Here is a 14,854-nt window from a genome sequence, read left to right on the forward strand (position 1 = left end):
GTCCTCTCTTTGTTAGTTCACCCTTCCTGGTGATGGTGAAAGTTGATCCTTTGCCTCAGTTCCCTTAACTGATGCGTAGGGTTCCTTTCTGTTTGTTTTCTCCAGGTTTACACAACAGCACAAGCACCTCAGCATCTCTGTGAATCAGACCCAAACCCTCTCCCCTTCAGACATCGCTTTAGGTCATGCTAAGCATTAAGCCAGAGCGTGGCTCTTCCTGATGCCAGGATACCTGTCACGGCAGCCAGGAGTCACTCGAGGGGATCTGGACAGTTAAATGTAGAGCTGCCATATCCAAAGCTGTAGTTACTGCAGCTACAAAGCAGCGTAGGGTGACCAAGGCAAACTGCAGCCTGTGAGTATCCAGGATGACGTTTTCGCAGAGGGCAGCAGAGCATGGTTGCTGGAGCCTGCAGCCTGGTACAGCCTGGGTGTCAGCAGTGTCCTCACACTCCACGTTGTCCTATGTGGGCTCTGTGGTAGCCACCCTAAGTAGCAGCCATCCTAAGTTTGATGCAGGACGTTGGGCTGAGTGCTTTTGTCCTGACCGCAACATCTTCCAGCATCATCAGCCCAGTTCCTTAGTGCCTCGCGAGTCTGCCTGTGCTTCTGGTACAAGCCCTGTCTTCCCTCCTCGCCAGTAGTTGAGCAGGGAGATGCGAGGGTTCAGAGAAAAGGCGTTGTGTGTGTTAACTATTGACATGCAGCAGGGAGCCTGGCGTGATTTAATGTTGGGACAGGAGCCAGCTGGCGCGTTTAAAATACTGGTTTTGATGCACCAGGGAGATGATACTCTATTCAGCAGCCTCGCGCTGCACAGTGAAACTTTATGAAGCTTGTGATGGCAGCGGGGATTCATGGAGTAAGTGCTGGAGGGGGAGCTGGGAGCTGCTCTCTTATAATCCTGCTCCTGTCAAAATGTACCAGGTGGCTTTGAGTAAAAGATTTATCTTCCGCGTCACGCTGCTCATCAACAAATTAGAGACGTTGAATTTTCTTTAGGTCGAGACAGTCGTTAATTAAGTGTTATACAATGTTTGTTTTGTGATCTGAAGGTGTGTTCTATAAACTGTAAATCTACTTTTTTTTTTTTTTTTTAAGTCTTTGTTATAATACAAGGGCAGAGAGATACATTAATGAATAATAAATAATTATAATTATACTTATCTGGCAATAAGGAAAGTGTATTGGAAAGCTTCTTAGAAAACAGAGAGCAGTGCATTCAGTTCAGAAGTTCCTAAGTCCCTTTTCATAAATGTCATCTTCGGTAGACACAGAGCGGAGCAAGCTGATTTGAAACAGACCTGTGGTGGAGCTGCAGTCCATCCGTGGAGACTTTTAAGTCCATATGGTGAGACTGCCTAAGGAGTCAAATACTTTGTGGAAGGATCATGCAATTAATCAAAAAAAAAAAAAAAAAAAAAAAAAAGTAGTAATGTTTTCAGTTAATTTAAATCTATTTGGTATTTTTTTAGGCGAAAAAAAGTGTCTCCACTTCAAAGAACAGGAAAAAATCTTCATGATTTCCTGTGTACTCTTTTTGGTAGCTGTCACAATCCATATATTTTTAACTATTTCTTTAATAAAATCTGTTACTTCTTAGTGACAGAGAAAATCATGTGGCTTAAAAATAACACCATGCCGTATCTGTAAGAAGGTTTTCCTTTATCAGATACACAGCACACAATACAGACACGCTGATCAATTTGGCTTTCATTATCCTTACTAAATGGAGAGAAGTTAATTCATTTTCCCTGCAAGACTTTTTAAAATTATTATTCAGTGTGGCTGGACTTAATTCTGTAGATATCCTGGTATTAGTGTGCTTTGAATTTATTAAACATCGGATATTACCCAGTCTGTGCTGAAGGCTTATTGTAAATGTGGAAGTTGTGTTGCCGTAACCGGTTAAGAATATGGAAGAAGCAGTAGCTGTCTGTCAAACCGATGCGTTTACAGTAGCAGAAGTGCCCCTGCAGATGCTCTGAAATGGTCAAGGTGCTTTTTGGCAGAATCTGGGGGAAGGAAGAAAAGAAATGGCAAACCAAGCATGAAATGTCCTGTGGCGATGCCTGGGTGCTGGCTGGGGTGCTGCCTGCCCTGCAGTGCTCTGTGCTGCCACGGGGACAGCAGCGCAGGGGAGAGGGGCTCAAAATGGGCTTTGAGAAGTGTTCTCTAATTCCGAAAAGGCAAACAAAAAGCAGCTGCAGAATCTTACCCCAGGAGGAGGTGGGGTACTGGGCGATGAGAGGAACAGTTAGGGAAGCGTTCCTCTGCTGTGCTGCTGAGGATGCCTGTGGTGTGACCCAGAGGGCCGGCAGAGGATGCTTGTTGACTTGCCACCCGTGTAATGTTTTAATGTGTTCCAATAAATAACCGTAAAAATATTTTGGCTAGCTCTTTCACTGGTTTTCCAGTAGAAATGGTTTGCTTAGCTTTCAAGCTTTTTCTCTTTTTGATGTTTCTATACATGGAAGAAAGGTATTTTATGTTCGCGAAACACTGGGCATACTGTGCTTCTCCCAAACTCCCTCCTCTTTAAATGAAAAATGGATTTGATATTGATGATGATTGCTTTTTTTTTTTTTTTCCTGTTTCTTTGGTATTTAGAAATCCCAGCGCAGGAAAAATACCTGATATTAAGAAGGTAAGACTCAGGGATTTGAGGCCACTTCTTAGCTCTTCTCTCATGACCTTGCTTAATGAAACTGGCTCAGTCTGTGCAGGGCTGAGTTCCCTGCCGTCAGGTGAGGACTGCTTCCTTTTCCTTGGCTTTGACTAGCAGGGACAGAGCGTCTAGTTCTGTTCATAGAGATCTCTTGCAGCCTTTAGCTGCTATTGTGCTATGAACATGAAGAGCTGACACTAAGCACTGTAGGGTAGCTGAGATTAGATTTTGGATCCCTGCCTGAGATCCTGTTAAAGCTAAGTAGGCATTAGTGCTGTCCACGCAGGCAGGGTTAAGGCATCAGAAAGGACAAACTCCACCGATGCAGCTTTGTGTGCTCTCTGTAACATGGCACCCTCCGCTGGAGCCAATTCACCTTCTGTACGACATCTTACACAATCAGGACTAAGGCAGGGCAATTAAATGGGATTTCTTAAGTGGCAGCGAAAGAATGTTAATTGATGTGTGAAATATAATTATCCTCCTGGGCTCCTTGGCTTTCTTTTGTTCGTGACTGGTTTTGATTAAACAGCTCTCCTTGCTGGGCCTATTGTATCCATTCACCCACTCTTTTCTTCCTCGAAGCAGGCAATGTCTAAAAAAGGCTGGCTGCTCGTGCATCCCAAATATTTCCCAAGGCAGGAAGAAAAGGGGAGGGGAAGTGCAGGCAAAAATCAGTCATCCTGCTTGGTATGTGGGTCCTTTGCTGAATGCTGTTTTTGGGTTGGAGCCCTGCATCTGGACTCCTGCTCATGCCAGCTGAAAAGGAAACTTCTATTTTGTTTGCTTAAAAGGCAACAAGTCAATGTTTAAAGAGGCAACCTGAGGGGATTTTTCAGGGACTTGACCTGATTGATCTGGAAAATAAGTTAAATGAGGTGTGGCCAAGAACTTCTTAAAGCAATCAAGCAAATACTTTCTTACCAAAATGGTCAGGAAGCGAGAGGGTGGGATACTATATGTTCTGCTAAGCATTGCCTCTAAATCATTTCGCTTATTTTTGTCCTGGTGGGCTGTCATAATGCCCTCCATATGGGTGATTATGGCCATCAGGGTATGCCATAAGGTAAGTGTCTGGATATTTGTAGAGAATGTTTCTTCTGTATGAACAAATGGCATTGTGAGAATGGGAAGAGGAAACCAGAACTAATGCTCTGCGATGGTTTTCTCCATCCCAGGTCTGCGGATTACTGCTTCTTAAAATTTTACTGGCTACTAGGGTATGGGTAGCAACAAAATGAATTTCCTTTTTCTTTCCCAGTGCTGAACTGATCTGGTATCAGCGTCAGGATAGGCATTTAAAATACAAACACTAATTTTTCATTCCTGAAAATTGCACATTCTGATACATACAAACTTATTTTAAGGTCTACAGTGACGTTGATGTTGGTTAGCAGTTTGTCATTCTAGATCCATGTGATATGTGTCCAACAAACACAGCTCCAGAAAGCCTTTCTGAGCAAGGGAAGGTCCTGGCATATTTAGAAAAAGGGGGGAGCGCAGGACATTACAGGCTTTAAAACCCTTAGTGATCAGCTGAAGTGCAGGTGTCCTGCAGCCGATGTTCTTCACACCTTTGAGAGTGCCTGCCTGCTTTGCAGGAGGTAGACGGGTATTTTGGGGTACACTTCATCACTTTGGTCATGCCGCTATGCCAAGCTTTGCTGCAAAAGTGTGTGACATCCAAGATTGATGCTTCCTTTCTGCGGCAAGATGAGGATTTTGCATGTCCTGCTGCACCCCCCAGGCTCCCAGCAAATACTTGTTGTTGTCTGTGTGGGCCAACCTGTCTTCGTCAAATGCTAATTCATTTTTTTTAATTGCTCACATGTTTTGGACTTCAGAACATTGCTTAGTAATAAGTTCCAGTTTCCATATGTTGATGAAAAGATCCTTTCCTTTCTAGCTGGAAGCCTTCTGTTTGCCTTTCACTGGGTAACCCCTAGCTCTTGCTGGGTTAGGTCCAGTCGATAACTGTGGCCTAAGAACATCCCTCACATGGCTGATGGTTTGGTAGTTGTTCCTGACCTCTGCTTTTTAAGAGTTCTGTTGTAAGCCCTCCTTAGTCCTGCCTCGTTTCCTAAATGCTAGTTTGTCTCGTCCTTCCTGCATGTCAATCTTGGGGCTTTTCCTTCTGTGCTTACAATTGTGCTGTTGTGTTTTTCTGTTGAGGCACCTAGAACTGCATGCGGTGGTGAGGATCTTGGAGTTCAGTGGTGGTGAAAATTAAGCTCATTTTTTGGCTTTCTCAGTTGCTGACTTTCCATCTGCTCTTCATCCCTAGCTAAGCATTGATCAGATGTTGCCACTAACACAAGGGCTTTTTCTCTGAGATGTGGTGGTTAGTATCATGTGGATCATCCTGCAGTTCTAGCTCAGATTCAGTTTTCCTGTGTGTGTGGTTTTGCACAGCAGGTATCTGCTCACAAATGCAGACGACTGATTGGTAAAGTTGTGGTTTCATGATACTGGTCAGAAGTCAGCAGCTATCAGACGGACTGGAGTCCTGCAGCAAAGTGCTCTGAAAACTAAAGGCTGAAGCTGCAGATTGAGTTTACAGAGGGAACTTGATGAATCCACATACAGTATATTCAAAATGTACAGACGGTTGGGTTCCAACATCCCATCTCAGTTCTTTTTTCCATTAGAACACTTTGATTTTTTGCCCCAGTGTGACATGAAAACATGTTTTGGAATGTTTTAAATGTCTGGCAAATGATTTGGTTTTGGATTTTTGCCCACCTATGTTCCTTACCTAGGCACTTGTGCAAAACTTGCTCTTGGTCTTTTACAGCATTAAGATAATACAGTTGCGGCTTGAGCCGTGCATGTTAAAGATGATTTAAAAAAAAAAAAAAAGTGAATTGATTTAAAATCCTGAAAGGGCAGAGGCAACTGGAGGATACCGAGGGAGAGACAGGATGAAAGCTGGCTCCAGGAGGGCTGAGAATGCCAGAGGGCAGCAGCAGCTCTGGGTTAGACTCAGCCCATGGGTTTAAAGCATGCTTGCCCGTATATTTCCTTTTCCAGAGAGCTTCTCCGAGTCTTGTCCATTCAAAAGGCCACTGATTTGGTAAGAAACTGCAGGCGCGTGCTTCTCTGCAGAGCAGGGACTCACAAATTAAGAAGTGACAGAAGTGCATCCTTAGCGGCAGCAGTGATAAATGACAGCTTCCCCAGAGCCTGGCTGGCAGCATATGGAGCTGTGAACTTGGGGCGTGCAGGAATCACTCGCAGGAGCTGGGCTGGGTGCTGGTTTGATTCCTTTCCTGGTGCAGGCCTGAGAGGCAAATGGAGAAATCCTTACTTAGTGGAGCTGTTTGGTGGAGACAGTCACTCAATCCCCTGATACTGCTGCTCTTGTTCTAGCTCATTTAGCACCACAACCCTCCATAAACCAAAGGGAGTACAACATGCCTAATGTAGCATGAGGAGCCAGGCGGGGTGTGCCCAGCACTGGAGATTTACTGCTACCTGATGGGCCTCAGTGAGCAGCATCCTCCCCCCGAGCACCATCACTGCCCTCGCTCCCTCTTGCACACATGTACCTAAATGCACGTAGGCTCTTGAGGATGCACTTTGAGTCTTTGTTTTTCCTCATTAAAAGTGCCAAGATGTATGTCAAATGCCTGGAGCAGCCTCCTTCTTTCGTTTTATTCTAGTACTCTTATGGCTTTTCTTTGTGTGCATGTGTCTTACTCCTTGCACTGCAAGTGTTTATGTCAAGCAAAGATAATCTTTGGGTGTGCTGGTGTCTGCATACCTTTATTCTTGGAGGGGCTCTTAAAGGGGCATGTCTATTTGCCTTTCTCTCTTTTTCAGGTGTGTAAAAGAATTATTCTGAGGGGGGAACCATCCCCCATGCTGAATGCCACGGTGCTATCCCAGCGATTACAGTTCTGTAGGATCACAGTGGCATCTCTGTTTGCTGTCAGATTTACACAGCTGAGTACTGTTAGTATAAATCAGGTTAATACATAGCAATGTGTACATGTATAATGTCAGAGAGGTTGGCACTGTACTTTAAAAAAGGAATCCTTACTGTCACGCATTTGAGGTGGTAGAAATAATCAATCTTTTAAACATCCAATATTTGTTTCTTTTATAATTGGGCTAGAATTAAAAACCTCTGTATTTCTGTGTATGCAGATTAGATTGCAAGTGGTAGAGCACGGAGTTATCTTCAGGTGCTTTATGAAACTGCGACACAGCTTCAGCAGGGACCCACCAGACGTGAACTCAGCCAGACAGTCTGAAAGCCACAGGTGAGCTGTGGGGGTAAAAAAAGAAAACAACAAAAACCTTAGCAATAGTTAGTCTGACTTCGCTGCTCTGAGCCTGCCTCATCCTTCCCTGTGTGTGAATGAGCCCCTTTGAAAATTCAGCCTTCAGAGAGCTCCTCTGTGTGTCTGTCCCATGACAAGGGGTGCTGGCTTCCCTCTGGCTTCTCAGTCACAACTGATCACTGGCAGCGTGACCATCTCCTTGGCAGCTTTGCCAGCAGCATCCCCTTTGCTTTCTGCTTTGTAAATCTGCTGATCGATGTCTGCACGTGCAAATATTCCTTGTGTCTCATAACGTGTCTCTCACCACGCTAACATTTTGTATTTTGCTCTGAAAGGTGTCTTGGAATGCCGTTTGGTGGAAAATTGTTCTGCAAAAAAAGCTGCAATGCATTGTACTGTATTTCCTCCTAAACAGCAGAGCCAAATCAGCCTAGTAGCTTGCATTTCCTTTCAAGCAGCTCTGGCTACTTGGTACCAATTGTCAGTGCCAGACTGAAAGCTTTGACACGGAAATCTAGGCTGAACATTGCTGTGGGGCCAGGACCTTGGTTTTGTGACTCATCTCTTTGGAGAAAAACCTACCTAAAAAGACTAACTCTGAGATGGCCCTGCTTAAGTGACACATAAGAGAGACTGTCAGCCAAAATACAGATCCTGTTTCCACTTGTTGTAGGAACAGGGGAAGTGGATCTGCCTCCAAACAGACCGTGAAACTGGGGCAGGACATTGCAGTATCCTTTTTCCTCTACGTTTGCCTTTGCTCCTACTCATGCCCTTCCTTTAGGACCCTTGTAACCTTTCGAATGGGAAAGGCAAGTGGCTTCCTGTCCTGCATGTTTATGGAGTGAACTGGAGCAGGCTGGGTCTGAGGGAGGCGATGGATTTCCTGGCACTCGCTCAGCCTTTGGTGTCCTGGATCAAACAGTTCTCCTGGCCCCACCTCCATGAGCTCTGCTGCTGTCCTGCAAGGGCTTTGGAAGTCTTTTATAACCCACCAAATAGTGTCCATTTAGAGTGTGATGGGTTCGTATGTTTTCTTCAAAATGTGGAGAACTAAATTTCTCATTATTATTATTATTATTATTATTATTATTATTATTATTATTATTATTATTATTTTTAACTGGTAATGTTTACATGCTGAAACATAAAGAAGGCCATGCCTGACTACAGGGTGTTTGCTGTCACAAAGATTAAATCAGGACCCTCTTACCATCTCCAGTGCCGGTGATAAGTTTTTGGCCTAATTTTACTTGCTCCAGATGAGTCTAAATACTTTGTGATGGAAACACAGGGACTGAGACATGCCTTTCTAGCACTTAAGTATTAAGCTGACAATCTGTTGGTTCGTTATGGGGCTGGAATCCCTTGGGAGCAGCTCTCCGTCTCACAGCAGAACTGACACAAAATCCGATGCAGCTGATTTCCCATGGACAGTCTTCAAATGTTGAAATCTCGGACTTTCTAAGTACGGGGCTGCTATGCATGGACACACTTCCTGCTAATCTCGAGGCATAAACACTCAGCGGCTCCAGACGCTTGAAGAAATAAACACACTGACTCGGTATTAATATTTCATCACAACATGCTGAAGTTAAACCTCACTGATCCAGAGTGACCTGTAACCACTCAAGAAAATGTTTCTTTTTTTTCTCTCTCTCTTTTTTTAATAATTTAACTTTTTATGGGGAGAAAATAAGAGGAAATGGTCTCCTGCATGGCAGGTTTAGCATGGATAAGCAGAGCTGCTTCAGCTGGAGGAAAGCTGCCCATGTGCAGAGATGTGCTTCGGAAAGGTTTGCGAGTTCAAGGAAGACAGCTTTACAGCTTTGCTCCTTGCCTCTGCCACGTAAGGTGAACCAGACACACAAGGCTATGGGGTATTACAGTACACAAGCACTGCACAGCTAAACCGGCCTCTCCTGTGCATATTGCCTGATAGCTGCTGTGGGAGTGTGATGGAGCCTTGAGAAAGCACATTTCACATTGCTTCCATCAGAAAAGCCTCCAGTCTAGTCAGGGGCAGATGACCTTATTGCTAAAGCCTCCTGTGATCTAATGCTACTACAACCATAAGCATGTTTTCTGTAGCCTGTGCCCAGGGAATTTCCAAGCACCAGTCTTTGAACTGGATCTTAATGATCTGATCTTAAATACACTGAATTTGTTGGGTGCTTTTCTGTTGAATGCAGATGACGGTTATAAGGTCAGAACTTACCGAGAGGCCAGTGGCAGATCTCCTGCAGTCATTGTGTAGATGAGAGGGGCTCACAGCCCACATGCTGACAGAGGTGCAAGAAGTTGGCTCTGTAGTCAGCCAGGCTTAGTTAGACTGGCTAACCAAGTTTTTTTTTCCCCTCTGTTTTGTTCTGAGTTGCATGTGTTAAAATCAAATCTAAAAAAAAAATAATTAAAAAATTATATGTTCTATTTAATTTGATTTTAATGAATGTTAAGTACTCTGAGATATGCACATGAAGGGCATTACGTGTGTCTGTCTCAGAGCCACTGAAACAGGAAAAGTACAAGAGAAACAATTCCTATTGAGCTGAGTTAGTGGCAGTCAACACCCGTGACCGCACGAGGCAGTCAAGAGCATCAGAAAACACTGTGAAGGGAAACATAAGCAAGACTTAGCAGCTATAGCTGCTCCAGCGTTTTATCAGATTTACAAGGGCCCCCGTATAATATACCAGGGAAAAATGTAAAAACTCAAGTGCAGTTTGAACAGTAGCATTCTGATAAACTCAGGATCAGCTGGCTTTGATCGCAGCGCAGTTTGGTGCAGGAGCACCACTTGTGCATTATGAGTGGGGATCGGAGGAAGCTTAAAGCAGCTGTGCTTCTATATTTGCGCACTCTCTGTATTCAAACCTTGGCTTGAGAGCTCAAAGGAAATGAGATGTGTTTTGCATAACCCAGTTGCAATCAGTGGAAGCACCTACTAATCTGCTGGTGCTGTTTCTGACCTTTTCAGGATCTCTTTCCTTATCAGAAAATTGAAAACATTTTTAAAAAGCAGTGGGCTTTATTTGGGGATTTTGTGAGAATTCTAGATATATTAATGAAAAAACAGATTTACACAAGAATTATCATGAGAATTTTATTCTCCTGGCCAGAAGAACCTGAGGGAATCAATAGAGGTGTATTTTTATTAATGGATCTCCAAGATTATTATGTAGACTTCACATTTTGGGGAATACCTATAACACCTGAAAGCATTAAAATAAAAGGCAGTCTGTTATTTTGCATTGGTAATGATAGATTTGTTTAAGTATTGTTCTTCCTGTAAGAGTTGAAATGTAAAATGAGGCCAAGGGTCCTGAAAAACAGAGGATGGGGAAGACCTTGAAAAGTGAAGCTTTAGCATTGAGAATTTTGAATAAATCAGGGTCGTTCATGGAAATCACTACTAAATCCCAAATTACTCTGCCTCTTCTGATCCAAATGTTTGTTTAGTAAGGCTGCAGTACAAGAAATAAATCCTGAATTATAATGACTTAGTCTGTGTGCGCCCTCACTCCCCCTCAAATTTAGCATCCATCTGGGAATCAGATCTTCATTTTCTCTCTCATTTTCTGCCTTCTTATTCCAGGGCTTAAATAATCAGGCAGATCTGTAGAAAACAAAGAATTCAGTGTATGCAGATTAATAATTGGATGTGAAAAATGGATATCAAATGTTGAGCAAAAAATCTGCAGGGGATTTGGAAGCCTGTTCTGTGTTAGCGAAGCAGGTGCTGAACGCTGCTCGAGTTATTCTGGAAGCCTGCTCCCTTCCACGTGCTCTGAAAGCATGGAGGCATTTTGCCACCTTTCAGCTACCAGAACTGCTTCTTGCTCTTTTGTTGAATGCACATATAAAAAACAATGAATTTAATCCAGTTAATTACTTAATGAGACTACTGTGCAGGTCTGGGTTCTAGCTGTAGTTTCCAGAGGAGGAAAAAAATAAAAAAAGAAAAGAAAAAGAAAGAAAAAGTTTTAGCTAAGTATTTGCAAGAGTCACAAGAATGCAGATCCTGTCTGTAAAGGGTTGTGAAGGTGACCCTGTGTGGTGGCCTGCCTTAACGCAGAAGGGACTGTCTTAAAATCCAGGTGGCAGAGGGGAGTGCCTTTCTCTCCTCTGGGCCACCTTCACCCTCTCTCAGCCAGAGCTAAATAGCAGGTTTCCTCACATATGTTCCCCTCTCCTTTGTAAACACAAAATCCCTTAAACAAATAGTGGACATTTTTTTTTTTTCTTTCCTTTTTTTTTTTTTTCCCTCTTCTGTTTATTAGAAGGACTTAGCTAATCCCTGTGTTTATGAGTAGTAGGGTGTGTCAACCTACAAGCCAAGGGAGTTAATGAAATTCATCTGTTCTCTATTTTCCAACAGAATCAAGAGGGAGGGGGAATGCCCAACCAACCTTCAGCATAACACAAAAATGTGACTAACGGTGGTGTTTGCAGGCAGAGCCTCAAAAGGGAGCAGTGGCTGGGAGGAGGTGAAGCAGCTGAATGGCAGAACCGAAGGGAAATACTCCCCCTTCAATTAGAGTAATTAAAAAGTAGTAAAAATAAACCACCCAAATCAGAGTCTGGCCAAAACAAAGTCTTAATGTACACTTAGGGTTTAAAAAGTCTGCCGGAGGCCACCAGCGTGTGTTGCCACAGCCCTCTTGTGCCTGCCCCTGCCATGAAGCAAACCCCAGCGCGGGGGCAAGGCCGGGCCGAGGCCCCGCGTCCCTCAGCGCTGCGCCATTCCTGGGCGCAGGCCGCAGCGCCCAACCCGGTTCTGCACGCCAGGGGTGAGGAGGAGCTGACCCACAAAGGGAATTTAAACCCCTCTGAGAAAGCAGCGAAGCCCCTTGTGCTCTTCTGTGAAGTCTGCTCCCTCTGTTTTACTGCCGAACGGCTTGTTTTCCCTGGTCTCATGGACTCTTCTTGTTTGCTTTTTTTCCTACTTGAGTGTTTTCTGGTTGCCTCCGTGGCTTTTAAATCCCAGGAAGAATTGGCAGAGTGAAATAACTGTTTCATTGGTGATCCCTCCATAGTAATTTTTGTGTCAGTGTGGATGTATTTTGTCACAGGAGCTTCGGTGAAGCGTAGTGTGAGCCAGCTGCGTTGCGCTCCTTGATGTGGTACAGTTCCTAGAAGCCTTGGCCCTGGCTCCAAAAGCGTCTTCATTAAATGTGGACAAGTACTCCTGTGTTGCAAGGACTTGTACGTGCATTGTGTTTTCATGACTTGGAAAGAGAAAGTGGCTGAAGTATGCGTTAGGTTCTTAAAATCTGGAACTGGTGATTTAAAATTATGTGGAAAAATACAGTAATCTGAATTTTTGGGAGATTTTTGGGAGTCCTTGTCTGCAGACCAGGGACTCTGTGACTAGCAGGATCAGTCACAGGAATTTTTGGCATTCTGCGTGCTAGGGTCAGTAGACGATAGCTCCTGATTATAATCCCCCCAAATACTTTATGTAATAATAAGCTTGTCCTTTCTAGGGCAGCCGGACAAAAGAGGTCAAAACCTCTAATTGCATTAGACTTTTGCAATTCAGAAGGACTAAGTTATGTAATTCTGTAGATATTAAAAGTTTTTGACATTTTAAGCCATTATAAATTCAATTTCCTAATTCCACAAGCAATGAGGCAAATTGACCAGATCTTTGGGGGTACAGAGCACTTTGGGCAGTGATTGATTTCCATGTGTGGAGGGGTGCAATGCTGGCTTTGTATCTAATGAGATCCACTGATATTGGTATTTGGTGTTTAACTCTGAATTTTTAGTCATTCTATTAAGGAAAAGTTGGGTGTTGGGGGGAGAACTCTCTTGAGTATTATACAGTTTGCAGTAGGTCTGTTATCTCCAGTGAATGTTACGCAGATGTTTAGAATCTGGTTTCAGCATGCATGAGAGGTAAAGTTACTCTGCGCAGGCAGGGATGATAACTCCAGGATAGCCTAGTTCAGGATTGATTATTAATAGAAAAAAAATCAATTGAAGTATTAAATAAGCTCTCCAAGGTTGTCATATTACTATTTCCTTTTTTCTCCCCTTTCCCACCTGTTGCCTGTCTGTCCTCCTGCTTAGTCTGGTCTCCAGGGTGCAGGAGCTGCTTGTATGTAACCACCTGTACACGATTCGTTGTTAATGCGACCACATTTGCAGCCACCCAAATTCATCACAGCTGCAGTTTATATTGCTAGAACAGAACACAACTAAGTAATGAGAAATAAACTTATTGTGTACTGGTCATGTTTGAGAAACACCGCTTTAGACGTGTGTATTTTACCAGTAATTAATAAGATAGAGCATGCGCTACTCCCACTCAGGCTTGTGAGTACTTTCCTATCAGGTGTCTGAAGTGGAGTGTCAGGAATGTGCCAGGAAACAAAATATGAACACATGCCAATGTTTTCAGAAAGTGTACCACATACAAACTATCTTCTCCTGGCTAGGGTTAGATAAGAAGTAAGTGTAAAATATCAAAGCCTTAATGAAACTCTGCTGTATCATACATTAGGAAGCTGAGCCAGTGGGGAACTGCAGCGTCAGGTATCGTTTGGGTCCCACTATGAAGATGGGAACCCAACACAGTCCCAGTTTCTGTTACTGACTGCAGTGAGCCTGTTTTGTCTTCTGCTGCTAAGACTTTACAGAAGCGTTCGGGTAATCTGCTGCTACAGTGTCTGTTTTGTTGTTTTGCTCTGATAGTCATTTTGGCAGCAAAGGCAATGTTACATCCAGCAGAAGTAATTTCCTGCGTGTCCATTAGGAGTGGGCTGAAAAGCAGGTCCCGTTTAACCTTGTGGGATGGCCCAAGGAAGCAATACCATGGCCAAGTGCAGGATGCTGTGTGCTGGGCAAGCTGCAAAAGATAAGATAGAAGAATGAAACCCATCTTAATTCTGAAATAAATGCAGATTGAGGCTCTCTAGGAAAATCTGTGAAGCTTGTTGGTTTTAAACATGCAGCACTGATACCTTAATTGCCAGGCACTACAGCAGTAGTGCAACTTACTGCAAGATATGTTATTAGTACGGTGACTATGGGTAAACTGATGAATTCCACAGAATAAACAAACTGTTGGTTTTTGCTTTTTATGAAAAGATGACCTCTTGCAGCAGTGATGAAGTTCATATTACAACATCAGCTTTAGTTTTTGAGCTGACTTTCAAGTCTGGGAGTAGTCTGTTAGGTTCTCTGGCATAGGAAAGAGAAGAGGATCAGTTACTGGGAGGGAGGAATGGTACTGGTGCAGATGATAAGGAATCTAAATTAAACCATAAGAGAAAAGAGAAGGACGTTATAATATTTAAAAATGGCAAACTAAATAATATATAATTTACAGAAAATGACAGGGTAATGCTGAGACTATTTTTAAATCAACAGCAAATTAGAATTCAAACCTCTGATAGGTTTAACAGATGGTCTGGATCCTAGAATCCAAAACCCACACACTTTATTTCCCAGTATGTTAAGAACAAAATAATGCTATGCAGCCTTTGCGGAATGTTTCTTGCTATTAAGCTATGTTGAAGATAACTTTTGACCAAGGAGAACTGCATTGGGAGTGGAAAAATAGAATAAGCTGGTTTAGTAAGAAAAAAACCAACAAACAACACACTGCTCTGTATGAGTGTGACTGTGAACACGTTACAGGTTCTAGGTAAGGCAGACAGGAGAATTTGGAAAATCGTGGGATATCTGACTGGCCCTGCGTGGTTTAGTTTACTACAGAACAGTGAAAACAAGTGGATGTATCCACCCTGACTTCTACAGATACTAGAAAATATCTTTTCATAATGTCAACAGTAAAGGGGGAAGTGCTTTGATGTGAATGCTTTCATGCAAACAGCCTCAAAACGCTTTGTGGAGATGGAAAGAAGAAAGGTTGGGGTTCCAAGAGGAATAT

The 14,854-nt window shown here is 43.3% G+C and overlaps 1 long non-coding RNA gene across 9 annotated transcripts in view; it reads left to right on the forward strand.

Annotated features, from left to right (window-relative positions):
- Positions 1 to 14,854, forward strand: part of LOC137865500 (uncharacterized) — a 194,111-nt gene that overhangs the window by 121,234 nt on the left and 58,023 nt on the right. For all 9 annotated transcript variants that reach the window (XR_011101937.1, XR_011101930.1, XR_011101935.1 and 6 more), the window contains one exon: positions 6,818 to 6,933. This is a non-coding gene — a long non-coding RNA (uncharacterized lncRNA). The remainder of the gene's footprint in view (positions 1 to 6,817; positions 6,934 to 14,854) is intronic.

This window comes from Anas acuta, chromosome 16 (genome assembly GCF_963932015.1).
Source record: "Anas acuta chromosome 16, bAnaAcu1.1, whole genome shotgun sequence".
NCBI classification, from domain to species: Eukaryota; Metazoa; Chordata; class Aves; order Anseriformes; family Anatidae; genus Anas; species Anas acuta.